Source organism: Macrotis lagotis, chromosome 1, assembly GCF_037893015.1.
Source record: "Macrotis lagotis isolate mMagLag1 chromosome 1, bilby.v1.9.chrom.fasta, whole genome shotgun sequence".
Taxonomy (NCBI): Eukaryota; Metazoa; Chordata; class Mammalia; order Peramelemorphia; family Peramelidae; genus Macrotis; species Macrotis lagotis.
This window is the reverse complement of record NC_133658.1, coordinates 256,637,049-256,658,617: the sequence shown is the minus strand read 5'-3', so window position 1 is coordinate 256,658,617 and position 21,569 is coordinate 256,637,049. Positions and strand designations below refer to the sequence as shown.

The following is a 21,569-nucleotide window of genomic DNA, read 5'->3' as shown; positions in this document are numbered from 1 at the left end:
GAGGAAACTACTCTGGGCTACTAAGTAGGAGAAAGGCACTGACAAACTCAATCCCCACCCTCACCCAGCTGCCAGGGAAAAGCAAGAAGATAATTTGACCTTTGAATGCATCTTGAGTGGCAGCTCTGGTCCTATTGAGTCATCAGTCCTTCCTATCCATCAGCCAAACAAGACTTCTCATCATCACACAGGACTAATTCTGAGTCATCATCCCAAACCTATGCCTGAAGTTCCATGGGTTTCATTGACTAAAGGCAAAGAATACTGTGAATGCTCAGTATAGCCCACCAGTATGGGCAAATGTGAATATGTTCTAAGAACTGGGCTTTCTGACCATCTAAATTTTTTCCATCAGGCTCCCCAGTGAAATTTTTCTCATTTGAAAGCTACTAGAGATGAGACCTTTGGAAAGGGAGGTTGGTGTCATTCCTTTCGTATAGACATGGAATTCAGACTCTGCAGCCACTTAAGACTTTTTTTTTTATTACTATACAGGATGAGCCTCTCAGTCATCATGACCCACACATAGAATTCAATATAAGTTTATCTGTGGATGTTCTAAGGATTGAATCTTCATTGGTGTCATTATCATCCAGATGTGTTTTATCAAATGCTTTAAAATTAGTCATTCCTGTATCTACCTCTTAACATAGAATGTTGTTTTTTCAATTGTTTTAAATGTGTCTTACTCCTCATGACCCCATTTAGGCTTTTTCTTGGCAAAAGATACTGGAGTAGTCTGGTATTTTCTTTTTGAGCTCATTTTATAAATGAGGAAACTGAAGCAAACAGGGTAAAGTGACCTGCCCAAGGTCACATAGCTAATAAATGTATGAGAATGAATCTGAACTCAGGTCTTCCTGACTTCAGGCCTGGTACTCTATACATAGCACCACCTAGTTATACTTCATATAACATAGGATCCAGCATTATAAAGTTAGGGAAGGGGATAATGGTACATAGTAGATCAATAAATATTTATTGAATGAACTAGTGACTGAATGAATCTAGTGGTTCTGGGAGAGTTAAAGAAAATTCACAATAATTTTTAAGCACTTAACTGAAGATAAAAGAAACTAAAATTTCTGCTTTGCCTAGTCTAGAATCCTGTCCCTAATGCTTACCAGAGGAATCTGAGTTCTATGTTTCTGCAATTGTAATATAATGGAATTGGACTAGAACTCTAGTCTTCAAATTTCCTGTCCTGGTTTTGCCCATCAATAGCCATGGTGATATTGTACTAAACGTCTTCCCACCTGGCTAAAATCCTTTTGTAAAGTGAGGGGATCAAGATCTCTTCCATGGCTAGAATCTATAATTCTGACTCTTCTTTTAAAAATTTCTCTCCTCACTACTATAGCCTATGTGTCTGACTGCTCCTATATTCTCCAAATCAAAGCATTTAATCTTTTCAAAATAAACAAATAAAAAAATTGTTCTTCATTATCCATAAGAAGTTACTATCACAGGTCAACCTTTAGTAGCATAAACACACCAAAGACTTCACACATTCCAGAACATCCAGGGGAGGGGGAAGAAATCACCACAGTAAGTATTCCATTAAAGTGTCTCATTTACACATAATGTTCAATATGGAAGCTAGCCTCCCATTTAGGGATATGTTCTGCCCACTCTTGGTACTTAATTCATGTTTCTTGAATTGAACTGAATTAATCTTTGTGTAGAGAAATGATGAATGTTTTCAGGGGACTTAGCTTAACAAAACATCCTTTGACAAAACATCAATTGCTATCTTAGAAAACAGAGGAGTCTGGTCGCTATTACCTAGAAGTGCCTCCAAAAAAAAAAAAGTGTCCTAAAGTGGGATATGGCCTATATGTCAAAAGTTTTGTACTCTGTACATTACACAGTGATACTACTGACCATAGCATGTTTTTAATAGATTTTTATTGCTAGCATTTATTTTACTTGGCCTTGATTTCACTCTGCATCCTTTTCCATCCCACTTTTAAAGAACTATTCTTTATAACAAAGAATTTGTTTTAGAAAAAGAAAAGAAAAAGGAAAAAAGTGAAATTAATTCAGCAAAATTAATCAATACATTTTTAAAAACCTCAACAATCTGACATGATATGCAAAATTCCAAATTACTACAAACAATGATGAAAGGAAACAGTTCTGGACATTGACAAGGCCTATGTTCAAATACTGCTTTAAGGTCATATGTAAATTAAGACAATAGCAAATCACGTTGTATTTTTGAACCTCAGTTTCTTCAGCTGAAAAATGAGGCTAAAAATAGAAGCTATTGCTATTAAATGGCATTTATATAGTGCTTTTAAGTTTTACAAAGTATTTTATATGTTATCTTAAATACCTTCTCAAAGTTGTGAGGACAGTGCTTTGTAAAACCTTAAAGTTCTATGTAAATATGAGTTATTGTTGTTGTTGTTATTATAATTATTATTATTATTACTGAAGCATCACTGAAGTGTGGGTTTTAGATTGTTTTTCCAAGCATGGAAATGGATGTGAGTTGAGCAATCCACAATTCTCTTTTTGACTGGTTCCCCTTGTGACCAGCAATATTGTAATTATGCCCATAAATAATAGGAAAGAGTTAACACTCCTATAGCACTTTACAGTTTACAGTATTTTCATTATAACAATCTTAGAAGGAGGTTGCTGCTAAAGAACCACTATCTGTTATCATCATAAAATAGACACAAGGATGGTTTTTAAAAATCCTCAGTGTTTTTTCTATAATACCTTGTTTTCTACCTAGCTCAGAATATTCCGCATTTGGAATAATTGAGATGATGTATTCAATAACAAAAACAAATGATGAATTCCATCATCAATCAGTCCACACATCTTTCTATTTAAAACTTTATAGTTTTGACAATTGCCCTATAAAGAACTTGCATTTATGTATGGAATGGAAAATTGATCTTTCTAGTCCAGTCATGAGTAAATTCTAGTTATTTATCAGGATTGATGCCATGAATCTCCCATAATTGTGCAAGTTATCTATCTGCATACATTTGAGGGTATTCAACATTTGAAATACATGGATTTAGGAATAGCAGTGTAAGTATAATCCATCCCAATTAAAAGTAATTACTTTTGTTAGGTAAGAACACTATTTAATCAGTGAATCAGAACTGAGTATGAATTGGATCTGTAAATCTTTTCGAATCACTCAAATCCATTGTGTTAAAGAATGTGAAATATGTGGTCATGCCAAAAGAATTTTTATTTAAAAAAAGAAAGGAGGAGTTGACTTACTACCAGATAGAAATCTGAGGGTAAGAGGAAAGAACCATACTGAACTGAGTCAAAAGGAACTAAGGGCCCAAGAACAGCTAGCAAAAGGGGAGAAAGGACTGGATTGTGGTAAAGATATCTTGAACAGAAGATTCAGTCTGATACCACTGATATACCCACTAACTCATGGACAGAAGGAACTTCTAAACAAGGTATGCCCTTCCCCCTACCTTTCTCTCCAAATGCTTGTCTATTCACATTCCCTCTAACAGAATCGATTGTGTTGTTACACAGACATTTCTAGTATCCTGAATTTTTACATCAAACACAAAGAGATCAGGCAATAACTAGAAGTAAATATAAATGTAAATTAAGACAGTACAACCTCTGTCTAAATGTTAGGAATTTTCCTATCTGGGGGCACACAATTGTGATTTAACTCATAACTTTTCAACCAAAACAAACTCCCCAAAGCCATAGAGGCTTATTATGACAGAGTGTTATATAAGAATGGCATCAGAGAGCCCCAAAATGTTAGGGAAGTTTTAATCATAATCTCTAGGCAGATGATCTGATGGATGCCAAAGTAATGGCTACCTGTTTTGCAGAGGCAAAACTCAGGATTAGATCACCATTTAATTCAATGGAAAATAAGTTAGTTTTGTGCCATTTTTCTCTCTCCTTTTCTTAAAACACTATTTTTGGCATTGAACCTAAAAGAAAAATTGTCTTACCAATATTTTGCTTTTCATAGTTCTGTTTTTCCCTTAAGTAACTGCCTCTTAACAGAGGGAAAAAATTTAGTGGAGGTGGGGGAATTAGAAATTTAGGAGGTGTTCATCAGGTAGAAACAACTGAGCTTAACATGTAGTTAACAAGAGTAATTAGTAAAAAAGAAGAAACTACCAAGTCTTTCTCTCTCTCTCTCTCTCTCTCTCTCTCTCTCTCTCTCTCTCTCTCTCTCTCTCTCTCTCTCACACACACACACACACACACACACACACACACACACCGTTTTTCCTTCTGAACTGAATGCTACAGTATAACCAATAATTTAAAAAAGAAAAGAAAGGAATGCAGTCAGAAGCATATGCACTTAGAAACTAGTTCTTTTACTAAAGACCTATGCCTATTTTCTTTCCATCTTCTACTTAAACTAATATTTTCAGATAATTTGAAGCATTTATTTTAAACAGTATTAGATTGCTACATGAAAGACTAAAACTTAAATGTTTATTGTAAAAGGTAGTCTTTGGCAAGAGTATCTAAGAAGCAGCATTTAAGAGATTTAAATAACACTTTGTTGTACAAAGTTGTTTCTATAACATTGTATGTAAATAAAATCATTCTCAATGGGCAAAAAAGAAAAAGGAAAAAGGAAAAGAAAACCTGAAAAGGAAAATAAGGTCCAGAGAAAGGAAGGGACTTCTTCCAACTACACTTCCAAACAAGTTTTTTCTATATCTATATCTATCTAAAAATAGGTATATCTATAGCTATACTTATCTATATGATAAGTGTTATACACAAGCAGTGTGAGCTAGTAAGACCCTGGGCAAGTCATTTAATCTTGTTTGCCTCAGTTTCCTCATCACTAAAATGTGCTGAAGAAGGAAATGACAAATCACTCCAGTCTTTGCCAAGAAAACCCATAAATGGGGGTCACAAACACTGAATAACAATAATATATATTTATAGATCTATAGATACATACATATATCCATATATCCATGCGTTTAGCCTCCCATTTCTTCGATAATTCCCTGCCCCCCACCTCCACCTACCCATCTCCTGCCCCATTATTGTTCCTTTCTTCAGCTAAGAATGATCTTGATGTTTTTTGAGCTGCTGCTGATGAGTGCTTCACTGTTACTGAGTGAGGATGATAATAGTAATGGTCATTTTACATCATAGTTGAGTATAGTTTTATTTTCACATCCATCATGTCATTTGAGCCTCACAGCAATCCAGTAAAGTGGGTAGGTAGTACTAGTATCATTGTCCCCATTTTACAGATGAGGAGATTGAACCCAAGACAAATAAGCAGATTTGTCCAAGGAGCATATTATTTAATTAATTCTTTTATTCACTTAATATTTTTCCCAGTTACATGTAAAAACAATTTTTAACATTTGTTTTTAAAACTTTGAGTTCCAAATTCCCTTCCTTCCTCCCTCCCCATTCATCCCTTCATTGAGAAGGCAAGAAATTCAATATAGATTACACATGTGCAGTAGGAGCATAAAAGGAGATTTAGGGGACAATTTGTCCTCCCCTTTCACTCTACATGTGAGAAAACTGGGGTCCAGAAAGGTTAAGTGACTTTCCCAAGTTCACATGATCAAAGCTGAGATCAAATTCAGGTCCTGTGACTTGGAGTTTATCACTCATTCCCCTTCACTAGGTCATATGACTCCAAACATATATACTCTAGTGTTCTTTTCATGGAACCCCAATGCCTCAGGACATGAAAGACAATCTGACTATTTACTTCTTTCCTTTTCCTGAAGAGAAAGAATAAAAGATTTTTCATTCAAATTGAAAAAGGACCCCAAATTGACACTCTTCTTCATTACTAATGTAAAACTATTTGTTTAGCATACTCCTAAGTCTTTGAAGACTTTTTTGGGTTAGATTCTTGATTCCACAGAACAGTGTCCTTGGGGCTGAGGAGTTTCTTCCCATAGGTAACCATAAACTAGGGCTCAAGTGGATGTTTTTTTTATTTAAAAAGTGATCTTGTTTTCACATGATGTACATTTCACCTTATATTCTCCCCCTTTTCCTTTCTAATAAGTCAGAGAATTAAAACAAAATAGTAAAGAACAAAGAGAGAATAAAGAATTTTTTAAAAATGAATTGACATCAATCAAGTCTACTATTATATGTATGCTGTATATGTATGTAAAAATAGCATACTGAATGCTATTTATATTTCACTTTCCTGACAAACTGAACTACTTTCTAACTCCTTGACCACACCTAGTATTTTTTGCTTATATAGTTCCCTGTGCCTGGAATGATTTCCCTTTCCATCCCCTTTCATCTGTTAAATCCCTGGTTATCTTTTAAAGCCACATTCAAATGCCATATTCTTGGGATAATATGATTTTAGGGACCCTAAAAATGATCCAGACTTAGCCTAACTAGCTCCACTGCCTGTGACTTGGAAATCTTTCTGTTATTGCCTCCCCCCCCCTGCCCAATAGAAGTGTCTACAACAGAGGCTGTCAGACTGTAGAAAGGTTGAACTTGAAGTCAGGAGCATTCTGGATTAGCATCTAACCTCTGATACTTCCTCTTATTTGCTGGAAAAATCATTTAATGTCTCTGCACCTCAGTTTCTTCATCTGTAAAATGAGGATAATGATACCAGGGCTATCCACCTCACAGGGATATTTAAGTGCTTTACAAACCTTAAAATATTCTGTAAATAGCAGCTATCATTATTTGTTGTTGTAATTAATGAACTTTGACCTCTTTGATCTCTGAAGTACCTTGTTCAAGTATTCATTTATTCTTAATAAAATCACTTGAGCTGAATAATTCACATTTCCTTTTAGAAATAGAAGACTGCCATGATTGAATTTCTTGAGAATATGTCAGGAGGAAGGAGAACTATTATTAATTGCTTTGAACTTAAGTTTATTATTTTGGTATTCTGTCCTCAAAAAAAAAAAAAACCTAATCCACTGTCATCTTGCTTTGATCAGGATATACATTTTCCTGAATTCCTATTCTTATAAAAAGCTGGTATATTTTACACATGTAATTAATTATGAGCTCCACAGTTACACATGCAAAATTGTGGTTTGAATGATCTAATTGTGCATGCAAATAGATTCTAAACTGTTCACATTCAATGGATAGTCAATCACTACATTGGGATGTGCCGACTCCACAGAAGCCATTTCATCTTCCTTCTCTATGCCTTTGCCCAGGCTGCTCCCCAATTTCCTGGAATGCTCTTCCTCTTCCCCCTCTTCCCTACCTTAGAATCCTTAACCTTATCCGAGGCTTAACTTAGGTATGACATTCTACATGAGGTCTTTTCAGATGCCCACGGTTATTAGCATTCTCAACTGTGCACAAAATGATTCTGTGAATGTAACTGTGTACATGTTTTATCCCAGAAGCCTAATGGAATGTCAGCCCCTTGAGGGCAGATATTGTTTTAGTTTTTATTTTTATATTCCTAAGGCTTAGCATTGCTGTATTCCATATAGTACTTAATAAATACCTGTTGAATAAATGGTTGAATGAATGAATTAATGGACTCTTCAAAAGTACATGAATTTTTTAAATTTGTATTATGACTTTTTCTCTCCTATGACTTTTCTTCTCTCTCCCCCCATTTGGATTCTGATTCTTTTTTTCACAGCATGACTAATATGAAAATATATTTAACAATTATACATGCATAATCTATATCAGATTATTTACTGTCAAGGAGAGGGACAGAGAAAATTGTGGGACTCAAAAATCTTATAAAAAATAAATGTTGAAAACTATATTTACATGTAATTGGAAAAAAATAAAGAAAAAAAGTACATGTTGTGCCCAAGGCATCCCCACTAATAAGGACAAAACATAGACTGTGTCTCCATATACAAATATAAATGTGATTTTATAACTGCTTAAATTTGTCAGCCAAAAAAAAATCAAGTCAAGCAATAGGTTGGCATAAGTTGAAACAATTGACGGTGTTTATTAAAAATAAGCATTTTCGGGGTGGCTAGGTGACACAGTGTATAAAGCACCAGCCCTGGAGTCAGGAGTACCTGGGTTCAAATCCAGTCACAAACACTTAACCTAGCTGTGTGGCCTTGGGCAAGCCACTTAACCCCATTTGCCTTGCAAAAAACTAAAAAAAAAAAAAAAAAGAATAAGCATTTTCTTTGGCTGTCTCCCATGTGTGGAATGATCTCCCTTCTCATCTCTTCATACTGCCTTGAATGACTTTCTTTAAGTATCAACTGATATTCCATCTCTTTCAGAAAGCCTTTACCAACTCCCTCTTCTTTCTACTCTGCCCTCTATTAATTATTTCCTGTTTATCATAGATATAGCCTGTGTGTGTGTGTGTGTCTGTGTGTCTGTGTGTCTGTGTGTATATGTGTATGTGTGTAGGTTGTCTCCTACATTAAATTCTGAGCTCCTGGAAAATAAAGACCATTTTTTTTTGCCTCTTAAGTCCAGTGACTGGCACATAGTGGGAAGTTAATAATGTTTATTGATTGATCAAAGAATATGATGAGAGCTTTGAAATTTTCATGCAGGAACATGTTTAGCACATATGACACAAAATGTCCTTGTTCAACCACTTTTCTACTAAATAATCAGTTGATTATTTGACTGACCTGTCCAGAAACAAATTGCAAAATACAGACTTTGTGACTAGAGTTAAATTAAATGACTGAAACAAAGAGGAAGAATTGAGATAATTGTCCAAATATTTCAAAGGGAGAAGGACTTTTGGGTTGAATGTTTTCAATAATTATATTCATTTTATATTCTACCTTGGCTAGTCCATGAGTACCCATACATTTTCCATGTAGACTTCTCTAAAAGTGCTACATAATAGTAAAGATTGAGGACCTTGCTACAGTGGTACACACCATTACAGTAGAAGAGAAGTCAAGAAGTCTTGTGTCTGTGGATCTACCAACTGCTAACTGAGTGACCTTGAACAAATCATTTCCCTTCTTTTGGTTTGAGTATTCTGATTTATTATATCAGGGAACTGGACTAGAAGTGCTCTCTGAGGTCTAACATTTTATAAGTCTGCATGGTTGTTAGATTATCACTATTTGAGTCCTTCTAACATTCCTCATTTGTATAGCAAACCAAAGTGATCATTTATTCCTTTTTGTTATTTTTGTTTTTCAAAACTACATATTTAGAGTAGACTCTAAAAAGCCTTTATACCAAAATATTCAAAATAGGGTATGCCAGATTTTATGCTTTTAACTCCCTCTTTCAATAGTGAATATAATACAAAAGAAGAAAGCTATTCAGTTTCATGAAAATCCTTACTCTCTTAACTAAACATCTTTAAATAAAATGCTTCTTTACAGTGAAATGAAGTCTTTTGAGTTTTAAAAAGAATGAAATCTATGTCCTAAAGGGAAGGGGAGAAGCTTTGATGGACTTGAGGAACAGACCTAATTAAACAATGAATTCTATAAGGATGAGAAAATGGCTTCTTTGTCCCACATCAAATATATTAGGGAGAAAATACTTTATTTAAATGTTTGAAACTAACACAAAACAGCTTGAAATGTAGTAACCTCAGTTGTATAAATGAAAACATATGTTCATCTGACATCATTTTCCAAGACAATTAAAGGTCACTTTGTGTTCAACAAACAATCTCATTCTTTACAGATAGACTTGAACTCTCAGTTAATGTAAGAACAGGTGACCCACCTGCAAAGATCTATAGAAGATGTTCCAAATAGGAAAGTGAAACAGCCAAAACTGGGAAGCCCTGGATTTAACCACTTTAGTCTTGTGAATTCTGAGATCCTCAATACAAATATATATATATACATATATGTATATATATATTTCACAATCACATATGTATCATTTTTACATTTGTGTGTATATACATTGTTATATGTATATATATACACTGAATATATACTAAGTATATATAGCTATAACTTTATAATTCTCTTTATATATATATTCTATGTGTATGGACTAACTATATTGATTTTTAAATCCTAGTTATGCATAAACTAAAGATATTTTTCAAATCCTTTCTAATGTAAAGAGTACTCAAAAATATTTTTAACATGATTTTTTTTATTTTTTATTTTATTTTTTTTAGGATTTTGCAAGGCAAATGGGGTTAAGTGGCTTGCCCAAGGTCACACAGCTAGGTAATTATTAAGTGTCTGAGGTCAGATTTGAACTCCTGACTCCAGGGCTGGTGCTCTATTCACTACACCACCTAACCGCCACCTAGCTACCCCCTTAACATGATTGTTTATGTATAACCTATATCGGATTGATTGTTGTCTTGGAGGGGGGGAAGGAGAGAGAAAAATTTGGAACTCAAAATCTTACAAAAATGAATGCTAAAATTTACTATCTATACATGTAATTTTAAAAATAAAAAATACTATTAAGTATTAAAAGAAAAATCAATCTACTCAAATCCAGGATGATCTAGGTCTGAATGGGCAACACTGAAAACAAAACTTGATGTCTCTTCTCTCCATTTTCCATCACTTCCAATAAAAGATACATTTACATAGTTTTGCCAGGAGCCAGTGAACCTAGACTTTTAGAACACTGCATCTAGTAATGTAGCTCAGCATTTGGGATACTAAAATAAAACTTTCAAAGGGATTAATCAGTATTTGTAAAGTGAAAGTATTTATTTAAATGAGGGACTGTCTGTCACCTTTCAAAATGTCTTTTTAAGGATCTATATGCTGAAGAAAAATTTCAAAGTCTTCTTTGAAAGACATCCAGAAAGCATTTCCCAGAATGGGAGGGAAACAAATTGTTTGGTTTAAAAGAAAAGTAAATCTTATAAGCATTGATGGGAATCCAGGAACAAGTTCATAGGACTGGAAAAAAAAAAATCTTCTCCACAGGAACATAACTTTCCTCTCTAAGAATCACTCAACACATTTTGGTGAAAATGAATTTATCAAAGGATCAAAATAATAATGAGCTGTGTCTTTAAGCTCTCCAAAACACATGAACTGAGTTTCATATTTCTCTTTCTCGTATTATTTCACAGCATGCTTTTACAGGGAAATCAGTCTATCTCCAGTTTAATAAAACCATGAGCACATACACCAAATGGAGAAACTTTTTATCTTCTCATTTATTTTGATTTATCACTATTATTTTCAGAGTTGATGTTACTTAATACTGAAATAGATCCAGGCAACCATTCACCTGGTGTGTGTATGTACCACCCAGCTAGAAAGTGGCTTTTCTTAATTAAGGGAGATCACCCTTATTGTAATCACTAGTTCTTTCTTCTTCATGCACCTCCCATACCCCAAATATGGAAAACTTTAATTTCCTCCAATATCTCCACTGTGCTTTAGAAAGGTTTGCACAAAAGGCAACCTGTAGTGAATGAATATATTTCCAAACCAGTTCTAAAATATATTGACTACTAGAAAAAATCAGAGAGAAAACTCAATTTACAAATACTAAAGAGACAATACAGAAACAGGTTATCAAAGGGAAAAGGCAAAAATAGTAAACGTTCTAGGGACTATAGGAAGATAGGTTACATTAATTAATGCCTCTGAAGTGGAGCAGGAAGATATAAAGATTCCATATACTGAAAACTTTTAGAGCAATGCTTTTTTTTTAATAGCAAGGAATTAGGAGAATGTGTGCTTGCCTAAATGAAGAATGCTGAATAAATTGTAATATTGAATGTAATGTTGATTGGCTGTAATAAATGAAGAATTCAGAGAGCTGGGAGGACCTGTATGATCTGATGCAGAATAAAATAAGCAGGACAAAAAGGATAGCTTACACAATGGCCATATTAATGTGAAAGAAAACATAGAAAGTTTAGAATTGTACCTGTAACATCTACTTGTGACTTCAGATTACTGATGCCCACCCTCTCTTGGAAGAGAGATGATGAACTATGGATACAGAATGAGACATATTTTCAGACACATCCAATGTGTTGATTTGTGTTGCTTGACTGTGGTTAATTATTATATAGAAGAATTTTATTAATTTTGAGGTATTTTGGGATAGTGTTATCAATAATTAAAACAGTAAAGAAAGGGCATCAATAAAATACTTAAAGTTGGGGAAGACGAAAATAAAAGCTTAAATCTTCAGTATTAGATGAGAGAAAGTAGACACAATCAAGGCTAAATAGTCTAATATTTGTTGAATGATCTAGTTTTCTAATTCAAATGTTTCTGTTCTTGAAAAAGTATCATGATTGAAAAGCTGTGACTAGTAAGTTGAGTTTTATTTAAAAAATTGTTTATAGGTTCCTTTTGACATTGTAATTCAGTATATCCAGTCCATTAACACCACTTAATCAATCTTGGAGAAATATATAGCAACTCAAAAGGATTTGATCTAAGTATTCATACCAGAAAAATAAAGTGGATGAAGAGCTCACATTGTTCAGACTAAGATATGCATTTGTAGGAGGTATCCCTTCAGACTCCTTCAAATGAAGCCCACATATACTAGTCTGACACTGCAGATGGACAAGAGGCTGAACCCAGATTTGCATAGAAGGAAGAAAGTTGATATCAAGTCCCAAACTACATCCTGCCTCAGAATCCATTTCAAAGAATCAAGTTCTAGAACCAACCATAGGAATCATCTAATCCAATTTTTCTCATTTGACAGGTGTGGAAACTGAGATCCAGAGAGATTATATAATTTATCCAAAGTCATATTAAACATGTTTACTTTGAACCCAGTACTCCTAACTCTAAATCCAGGACTCCTTCTACTCTACCAGACTGCTTCCTACACTTCTTGCTTTAAGCTAAAATTTCTTTAACAGTACTAATTTCCTGGAAATGCTATAAAATTTGCTTCAACAACCACTAATTAAAGATCTACCAGTTACAGAACCTGATGCCTGGCATTGGGTGAGATGCAAAACCTGATGCCTGGCATTGGGTGAGATGCAAAGCTTTGATAAGATGCTGTCCCTACCCAGACAGAACTATAGTCCAGAAACAGATCATTATAATACAAAGTGATATATTATAAATGCATTAGGGAAGTACAAAACAAATACTATTTCAGGCATGATGTACATGGAGGAAAAAGTCATTACTGATAGGATGAAATCATGGAAGGTTTTCATGGAGGAGGTGATATTTGATTGGAATCAAAGGACCAACAGGAATTCAATCAGTGAAGGAAGAAACAGATGATATTCTAAACATAGGGAACAGTATAAACAAAGGAGTAGAGACAGAAAAGTCCAAAATGTAGCACTATGACAGTGGGTCAGATCTTGAGTTAAAAACACCTCATTTTACATGTAGTCTCAGATACTAATTTATGACCTTAAGCAAGTCACTTAACCTCTGCCTCAGTTTCCTCAACTGTAAGATGGGGATAACAATAGCAGGGTTGTTTCAAGGATGAAATGACATTTGTAAAGCACTTAGCCCACTGCCTGATACTTGGGTAAATAAATATTTACTTCTTTTTTTCCCTCTATATCTGCTATATAGAATCTTGTATAATTGGGTTGAAGCATAGAATATATTTCAGAATACCCCAATAAGAGAAAAGGTTGAGATGGGCAGCTGTTGTCAGATTGTGATTTGAATACAGGTAGAGGATTCTGAATTAGAAGTAAGAGTAAGCCACTTAAAGACTTCTGAGCAAAGAGTGAAACAGCTATATAATAAATTTTATATTTAGAATGGATTGTAGAGAGGAAAACTGGTTAGAAGTCTATTTAAATTAGTCATTCTGGTGGTAAGGAGGGCCTTTGTTAAGGCAATGGAAGTAGGATTTCACTAATGTGAAAGATGGTGGGAAGGCTACAAATCATACTCTGTGGCTGGATCACAGTACCACATGATCTCTGAAGAATCAAAACTACAAGTAAAACAGAGGATAATGTAAAGCCACATGATGGGCATAAGCAAGCTATAGCATATTTCCAATGATGCCTTTGGAAGAAGAAGTACTCTAAAAGGATGTGATTGAGAACATCTATGACCAATAAAAGAGGAGAACCAGAATAAGAACCAGATGGTACAATGGATAGAGCACTAGGTCTGAAGTCAGGAAGGTTTGAGTTCAAATCCAGTCTCAGATAATTATTGAATTTGTGACCTGGGTCAGTCATTTAACCCCTATTTGCCCCAGGTCCTCATCGGTAAAATGGTGACACACATGGACAAGTCCATGGGGTCATAAAGAGCTGTATATAATAACTGAACTACATGAGAGATAGCAGGTAGACAGCCTGAGTTCTGAAATATTAAAGGACAAAAATAAAGACCTTCAACAAGACCAGCAAGGGAAATCTTCTATAGAGGACTTCCATGGGAAGACAAGGATAGAGATTTGCAATGACTGAAAAGAGTAAATCTGAAAGGAGTGATACTGTTGAAATCTTGTCTTCAAGGTATCAAAAAATCAAGGTATCTTCTTACAAAATCAAGGTAAATTCATAATATTTTATGTTTGTATAATGCTTAGCATTTTACAAAACACATTTCCAAACAGATCTCTGCTTCTCAAACAGAATTCACTGCTCCTTCATACTCTTATTAAGATTGTTAGACAGTAGAATTTTTTACTGGATACTTTAGTAAATACTTTAGTACTATCTCCTTGGGTCTCAGTTTTTATATCTGTAAAATGAGAGTGAAAATCCCTATCCTTTTTTTTCTGATCTTCACAAACATGGTTGTGTAGGTAGCAGAATAGGAATTTTCATCCCCATTTTACAAAAAAAAGAAAACTGAAACCCAGGAAGAAAAGAAGACAAGACTAGCTTCCTAAAGCATCCAATAACTACCTGTTGCTTAACTAATCTTCTCTTAGCAGAAGTAGAGAAGGAGTGGTGAAATTCTATCTGAAAATGAGAGAATATTAGAGTTAACCTGGAGAAAGCAGTGATTTCCACATCCTTTCAGTTTTAGTAAGCCAGTATTTACAAATCTTTTATCGCTTTAAAATGGGATGAGGAAAATTCAGACCTTGCAGAAAATCTAGCCAAAATTCAAATGATCTTTCAATAACTTGTCCTCCTTTCTTAAGTGTGCAAGGAAAAAAAAAAAGATCCACCTGCATATTTTTCATCATTTCTCTAGGGAATTTGAAGCAGTCTGCCCTTGTGTCTCTACAGATATAATTTGGCTTTCCCCATAATGCTGTAAAGGATGTTCTTCATTAATTTAGCACTGTCTGCAACCTCAGAGAGGGGTTTATCTCTGAAGGGCTCTGTATATATATATATATGACATTCAAAATCCTTTATAGTAATGTGAGCTTTATTATAAATGTGAAATCAACCAGGAGCTAGGAATACATCCACTTACTGTTTTATAATTTCATTCTCCAGCTTGCCATTTTCAGAGGACACAAATTAAGCAACATCTTTCAGAATTAAAGTGTTACTCAATCTGCTTTCTTTCTTAAGAAAAAATTACATCAAATGACTGCATTATCTTTGGACACTATTTTTGAATAAGGCAATAATGAACTTTAAAGTTCATTATAGTAAGATCAATTTGTGATTGATTTATTCATTAGAAAAAGGCATCCACTGTAACTAACTTGAATTAATAAAAATAGCATTGTAAGAGCTAGGAAAGCCCTTAGATTTCATGAAATCCAATTGTGTTAGTACAACTAGGTGTTATAGTGGATGTAGTACCAGGCCTGGAGTAAGGAAAACCTCTTCCTGAGTTCAAATTTGGTCTCAGACATTTACTGTGTAACCTTGGGTAGGTCACTTTACCCTGTTTGTCTCAGTTTCCTCTTCAGTAAAATGAGCTGGAGAAGAAAATGGTAAACCACTTTAGTATCTGCCAAGAAAATCTGAAATGGAGACACAATAGCTGGACACTCTTAATTAAAAAAAGAAATCAATTCAATCTTCTTGTTTTACCGAGGAGACAAAAATGATCTATAGAACTGAAATGTCTAAGGTCATATAAGCAGTGAGTGATAGAATTAGGATCTGACTGTGTAGAGTCTTCTGACTTCACTTTCCACTATACCATAAGTAGGAAACATAGCAAATGAGTCTTAAAAAAGGAGGTTTATAAAATATCTTTTCCTCATCAATTAAAGATTGATTAATTAAAATATTATTCTTGGTTAACATCTTGGTATTCAAGTTTATTAAATTATAAACTATTGAATACATACAAAAGTGCACAACTACTTTGGCAAAACAGAAAAACATTGTCTAAGAATATAGAAGGAACCAGCACTGACAAAACAGGAAACAAGAATCTGACAATTCTGGAAATACCAGTATCTTAAAGAAGCAGCTTTAATTGGATTATCCTGATTCAAAGGATGGCAAAAATGTCCAGAAGGCAAATGTTAGGAAACCAAAGTTACTACCACCAAGCCCTTCTGGCCATACCATACTTAATGGATTTCAAAATAACTGGCAGAGAGACATTTTTTTTTTTTAAATTCATCACACTGGTTATTGTCATAGAACATTTTTCTTCTCTCCCTTCCACTCCAAGCTCACTAGTTGTAGAATCATAGACTCTTAAGAGTTGGAAGAGACCCTGGATATAATCTAATCCACCATCTTTATTTCACTGAAAAGAAATTTAAGAAATTCTCAAGAGACATGTGTAAGATCAGACAGAACTAGGACTTAAATCCAGGTCTTCAGACTCCTTGTTCATAACTCTATAAATTAGTATTTTTCATTTTTTTTCATTTTCAGTTAAAATGTTTTGTATGAGTCCAAGAAATATAGGCAAATGACCTAGGCCCCACTACCTTGGAACCTGGGTCCTGATGCTACCTGTACAACCAATGAGAAAATTAAATACTTGATCAGCAAGTTGATTGGCCTAAACCATGCAGTTCAACTGGTTTGACAGATTTTTTTTTCCATTGAATTGACCAGTAGCTTTGGTATCATAAGAACCTAGCTAGACTGAGCAAGTACCTTTTGAAGCACCCCTGCGGCAATGGACCAACTTGAATGTAAAACACTTAAAACAGTGTGAATGATCTCTAGAAGGGAAATGGTGATATTTGAATAATGTAGTGCTATAATCTCTGTCCCATTTTCAATCCCTTTACTTGCAATCTTAATTGCTCTTGAGCCTTCTTCTAACAATTCCTGATCAAGGTGAGTGGGCAACAAGTAAGCTCTGACACCAATCAGAAGCAAGCAGTGGTAATCTTAGAAGGGGGTATTGGCATTTGAGACATTGCCATAAAAAAAAAAAGAGCTGATATTTCAACTTCAGGTATATTTGAATTCCTCTAGTTTAATTTTCTTGTAAATTGGGGTATGCTTGGAGCCAAATCCTCTAGTTTTTGAGATCTGATTGTTAAATTTTTAGTGACAGAATTAACACTTCAGAAATCAGCAATACAATCCAGGGTTGATTTACTGTTTTGTTGATTGTATGGCCTTAAGAAAGTGATGGGGAAAATAGTAATGATGCAGATTAAACATATATATATATGTATATATATATATACATATATATATAAATGATGCAGATCTATGTAGTCTGAATGTAGATCAAAGCATATTATTTTCACTTTAAAAAATGTTTATTTTTTCTTTCTCATGGTTTTTCCCTTTTGTTCTGATTCTTCTTTTACAACATGACTAATATGGAAATGAATTTAACATTATTGTGCATGTATGACCTATATCAGATTGTTTGCTATCTTAGGAGGAGGAAAGGGATAAAGAGAGAAAAATTTGGAACTCAAAATTTTACAAAAATGAATGTTGAAAGCTGTCTTTAAATGCAATTGGAAAAATAAAATATTAATAAGATAATAAAAATGTGTCATAATCAATTTTTCCACTTGTAAAAACTTTACCAGACCATCCATACTTGTAAGAATATGGCCTTAATAGACTGAAAAATCCCATGTGAAGTGTATATACAATAAGTATCATATAATGAATTATAAGAATGTTCCTGTTTTAGACTTTGAATGTTTGCAGTTCTAAAGTATGATCTTCAAAAGAGCCCTTTCAGACTTTGGTTTTCCCAACTAGTGAGATCATTGATTGGCCTGGCATTGATAGTGTAATTCTTTACAAAGTTTCCATAGTCACTAAATCCTAGAAAAGAAGGATGTGTCCAGATGGTGAGCACTTCTATTTTTTTCAGGGTCAGTTTTTAATCTCTATAGAAATACTTTATGGCCTACATCCATATTTTTCCAATCTTCTTTTTACCTTCTAGAACTGAAGTTAGAGATTATCATTAGAAGTAATACTAGTAGTAGTAATGCTAATAGTTGTACTTAGTATTATTTAATTTTTATTTAATGCTAAGATAATGATTGTTATTTAATAATAATAGTTATTAGTGTTTACATAATGCCCATTTGCCAGGCACTTTGCTAGACACTTTACAAATATTACCTCCTTTGAGTCTCATAACAATCCTGGCAAGTAGGTAATATTATCCCCATTTTACACTTGAGGAAATTCAAAGTTATGTGACTTGCCCAAGATTACATAGCAAATAAGTGACTGTAGTAAACTTTGAACTCAATTCTTCCTGATTCCAGTGCTCCATCCACTGTGTTATCTAGCTGACTTTCACTGAGATACTTTAAATAAAATTAAGAGGAAATTAATGGAAAAACATAAAGAAAAAATAAATCCTCCCTTTATTTCAAAGACTTAAATATTTAACCCCTTTTCGTTATGAAAAATATGATTGACTCACATGCAAAATAAATGATCAAATTAAGAGAAGTTCAATGAGTTAGTCTATGAAAGTATCCTGGAAGATTGTAAATTTTGCACCATCCTTAGCATCAAAGGATTCATTTTCATAAGAACTGAGATCAGGGAGGGGGTGTGAACAAAGTACTATGAAATGATAGAGCACTGGCCCTGGAGTCAGAAGGAACTGAGTTCAAATTTGAACTCAAACACTTAGTAATTGCCTAGTTGTGTGTCTTGGACAAGTCACAACCCTATTGCCCTAAATAAATAAAAAATTTTGAAGTAAATTTTAATGAGGATGATGATATAGAGATTGGTCACAAATTCTTTAATTTAGTAACAAAGATACTTATAATTATGTCATTTAGCATAAAGATATTATATTTAACTTTAATTATTTTTCTCATGCTCCCTTTCTATCTACCATAGTTTGACTTTTTTCTGTCTGGGGAAAAAACTCTAGAGAGTTCTATTTTATTCATGTTTGAGAGACTTAGCTAAAATTAGTACTGAACTAATAATAGAACCCCATAAAATTTATTTTAAACTCCTCCCTGTAATTCAAAATTTTCATTATCTTTTTAACACCTTTGTATTAAGAAAGAAATGACTGGCTCCTGCTCAAAATAAATGATGAAATTCTGAGCTCAGTGAGTCTTTCTTTGAAAACATCCTGGAAGTCTGCAGATTCATTACTATCTCTTGTCTAAAGGGATTCATTTTGATCAGAACTGATGTCAGAAAGTGTTATGAGCTGATAGCAAACTTTTGCCACTCAGTTCTGCCTGGGATGTTCATCCTTCTTTTTTGGGGGGGGAGGAGGGTGGATAGCATTTTTTTTATCATAAATCCATCAGAGAAATTTCTTCAATATTTTTCCCACAGTTGCCATTGTTGGCTATATTTCCTCAATCCTATTTTCCTCTACCCCCATCTATTCTATGCTCTCTCCCCATTCACCCTGTCCCTCCTCAAAGTATTCTGCATCTAACTACCCTCTCCTTCAGTCTTCCCTCTCTTTTTATCACCTACACACACCCCCTTCCCCTCCCCCTGTTCCCTTTCTCCCATACTTTTCCTCTCCTATTTTCCTCTAGGGTAAGATAGACTTTTTTATACCCAATTGAGAGTGTATATTAGTCCTTCTCCGAGCCACTCCTGATGAGAGCAAGGTTCACTCTCTCCTTACCTTCCCCCTCTTCCATTCTACTTCAAAAGCTTGTGCTTGCCTCTTTTATGTGAAATAACTGACCCCATTCTACCTCTCCATTCCTTTCTCCCCCATTAACTATATCATTTTAATATATTATACCTTCAAATTGAACTCCCCCCGTGCCTTTCTATATATGCTCCTTCCAACTGCCCTAACAAATGAGAAGGTTCCTATGAGTTATCAGTAACATCTTCCCATGCAAAAATATAAGCAATTCAACATCTTTAAGTCCCTCATGATTTGCCCTTATCATCCACCCTCCCTATATTTCACTTGAGTTCCTGGGTCCTGAAACTCAAATTTTCTGTTCTGCTCTAGTTGTTTCATCAGGAAGGTTTGAAAGTCCCCTACTTTATTGAATATCCATCTTTTCTCTTGAAAGAATATGTTCTGGGGTGGCTAGGTGGCGTGGCGTAGTGGATAAAGCACCAGCCCTGGAGTCAGTAGTACCTGGGTTCAAATCCGGTCTCAGAAACTTAATAATTACCTAGCTGTGTGGGCTTGGGCAAACCACTTAACCCCATTTGCCTTGCAAAAACCTAAAAAAAAAAGAATATGTTCATTTTTGCTGGGTAATTGATTCTTGGATGTAATATAAGCTCTTTTGCCTTCTGAAATATCATATTCCAAGCCCTATGAGCCCTTAATGTAGAAATTGTTAAATTTTGTGTTTATCCAGAATGTAGCTCCATGATATTTGAATTGTTTCTTTTTTGGCTGCTTATAATATGTTCTCCTTGACTTAGGAGTTCTGAAATTTGAATATAATATTTCTGGAGTTTTCATTCTGGGTTCTCTTTCAGAGGTGAATGATAGACTCTTTCAATATCTATTTTACCCTCCCTTTCTATGATATCAGGGCAGTTTTCCTGGAAAAATGATGTCTAGGCTCTATTTTTGGTCATTTCTTTCAGGTAGTCCAATATTTTTAAATTATCTCTTCTGGATCTGTTTTCCAGGTCAGATGTTTTTCCAATGAGATATTTTACATTTTCTTCTAGTTTTTCATTCTTTTGGATTTGTTTTGTTATTTAGTAATTTCTCACAAAGTCATTAGCTTCCTTTAGTTCCATTCTATATTTTAAGGAATTATTTTCTTCAGAGAGCTCTTGTATCTCCTTTGCCATCTTTTCCCAAATGACCCAAACTGGTTTTTAAGATGTTATTTTCTTCAGTATTTTTTTTATCTCTCTTCAGCAGTCTGCTGACTTGACTTTCATGATTTTCCTGCACCACTGTCATTTCTCTTCCCAGTTTCTCCTCTATCTCCCTTACTTGATTTTCAAATTCTTTTTTGAGCTCTTTTATAGCCTGAAACCAATTCACAATTTTCTTGGAGTCTTTGGATGTAGGAACTTTTGACTTTGTTATCTTCTGAGTGTGTATTTTGATCCTTCACAGGACCAAGTATTTGTCTATGGTCAGATTTTTTCTTCTGTTTTTTGCTCATTTCCCCAGTTTATGACTCGATTTTAATTCTGTTAAGTTCAGCCTCTGTTTTTAAGGTGGAGGATGCACTGCTCCAAGCCGTTGAAGGTTTTTGCAGTTGTTTTCAGGGATACCCCCCTCCACAAGGACCTGCAAGTTCTCAATTCCTCCAAGGTCTTGTGAGAGGCTATAACTGCTCTCTTGACCTGTGCTCCTGGTCTGTGGATGACCACAAGCACTCCCCTCTGCTTTGGAACTGTGAGTAAGGTCCCTGCTCCACTCTTCCATTTC

The 21,569-nt window shown here is 34.4% G+C and overlaps 1 protein-coding gene across 1 annotated transcript in view; it reads left to right on the top strand.

Annotated features, from left to right (window-relative positions):
- Nucleotides 1–3,293: 3,293 nt before the first annotated feature.
- Nucleotides 3,294–21,569, top strand: part of ZNF217 (zinc finger protein 217) — a 104,607-nt gene continuing 86,331 nt past the window's right edge. The window contains exon 1 of the mRNA XM_074210274.1: nucleotides 3,294–3,440. The gene's annotated coding sequence lies outside the window, so the exon portion shown is untranslated. The remainder of the gene's footprint in view (nucleotides 3,441–21,569) is intronic.